The sequence below is a fragment of the Apium graveolens genome, chromosome 2 (assembly GCF_009905375.1).
Source record: "Apium graveolens cultivar Ventura chromosome 2, ASM990537v1, whole genome shotgun sequence".
In the NCBI taxonomy this organism is placed as follows: domain Eukaryota; kingdom Viridiplantae; phylum Streptophyta; class Magnoliopsida; order Apiales; family Apiaceae; genus Apium; species Apium graveolens.
In genome coordinates, this window is record NC_133648.1 from 147,361,491 (window position 1) to 147,363,729 (window position 2,239).

A 2,239-nucleotide genomic window follows, 5' to 3' on the forward strand; every position below is an offset into this window, starting at 1 on the left:
TCTTAAAGAATGCATGCGAGGAGGAGTGTATAAATAGGCAAAAATATGGCAAAAAATTGGAACAGACTTCCTTAAATCAAGAAAAATCATTGGTTGACCTTCGCAAACATCCAAGAGCTTTTTTACAACATATTTTATCATACAAAAACTTTCCTCACTCATACCATATTTAAACATCTCAAAATAAAGGGAATAAATGTGAGAAAGATGAATAAAAATGCATTTTTGTATTAAATTGAAAAATCACTGAAAAAATATGAAACTTGGGGGATCTTCTATAAATAATTACATGGTATCATGATAAAAATTTCACCTTGAAATCATTTCACCATATATGACTTTTAAGCGACCAAAAAATCAGTTACGTATAGATTTTAATGGTACTGGGAACAAGTCATGAAAAAATTATGAAATTCCTAACAATAGTAGAAATAAATATATTTATTCAAAATATCAATTTTCAAGTCAAAAAGATATTTTTAAATATCGTTTTGGATTTTTCAAATGTTAAAACAGGCTTCCGGAACGACCGAAAAAGTCATTTGTCTTTACCGACAATCATACAAAAGTTTTGACTTGATATATGTTCAAATATAATATTACTTAATTAATAATTACTATGAAGTCTGAGGAATAATTATATTTGAATTTATATTTATTTTCTCTGGATAAATAAGCATATTAGGGTTTTTCGGAATAAAATCTGTATTTAATATGTTGGCACGGCTTTTGGAAAGATAATTTAATATTTATATTCAAATGAATATATCAAGTATATTTGAGAGTAAAACTTTTAAGATCGATACACTTTTAAATAATTTTGACAGTTGAAACTCATAAAAGCGGTGTTTTGAAAATTCTCTATTTTCGTACGTTTAGTTGTTGCCTGTTCTTTCTTTGACAAGAAAAACTTAGATTATAACATATCATCAAGTTAATATGTATGTTCCAAATCATGTCATTTAGGTTTCGTCAGAAAATGTTTTAGGGATACAAGTCCGGATAAACGGATATTGGCTTGATTCTCGGAAAATGCCACAAATATAAACCTAGGGGAGGATTAGTATATGATTTAGTAAACTTCCTAGATTACTAATTTAATTTCAAACTTAATTGTTTTTAACAAAATAATCAAAACCTAAGAAAAAATTTGTTCTCACAAATGACGAGGAACCAAAGACGAGAAAATGACCAAACTAACCAAATTTTATAAGTGGGATGCGCAAAATAACTATTGGCGCTGAAGGTGGCCATTTTACCCATTGAACCTTGCATAAAAAGTATGCGTGGGCTAGACTCGCATTACACTTATGCGTGTATTTTGTAAATAACTAAACACAACCAATCAGAAGTCATTACATAAGCATTTGTTGAATGTTGTTGAATGTGTGTGGTGGGAATTATACACTAAATGATTTAAGTATGTACACTAATTTAACAATTTTTAACATTTTAGGGTTCACAAATCTCATGGATTTCAGAAATATTATGAAGAGAAATTAATGAAAGTAGAAAGATTTAGGTTTAAGGTCTAGGATTTAGGTCCTTAAACCCTAATTTAATCTAAGGTTTAGGAATTCTAACCCTAGTAATGTGATGCCCTTAAATCCTCCACCTTGCGAATCTGAGTCATCATGGTTTCATCTGCTGAAACCTGTATTATTACAACACATTATATCGTAAGATAATCTACAATGGACTATTACTCCACAGATCTCAGAATCGATTTCGCACTCTCACATAATTTACATCATAATAAAGTTCTAGTACAAACTAAGTTGGTTAATTCTGGTCTTGTCATAACTTTGATAAAGCTAGTAATTAGAGCAAGATCATCGATTGGGCAAGGTGAAGCTAATAACTTTCAATCATAATAAGGCTCTTTCCCTTTTTATCTTTCTGCTGCTCTGAACAATTTTTCTCTTCAACTTTGATTGTAAAAAATATTCATAATAGCAAGGATGAGAATCTAAATGCTTAGCAAATTTATCAGGTGACACAATGATTTATAAAACATAATTTTAAAATGTTCAAAAATAAAAGAGTACCAAAACAATTTCAATATTTCAAACTGTAAGCAATTTCATATCAAAATCATATTTGAGTTGCTATATAAGTAAAAGAGAAACAAACTCTTTCCGGAACTTGATTTCTGTTGAGTGGCATTTATGACACTTTATAACGCTCTGTAAAGCTTTGAATTGATGTTTTCTACTCAAGTTGTTAGTTTTTTTAACGT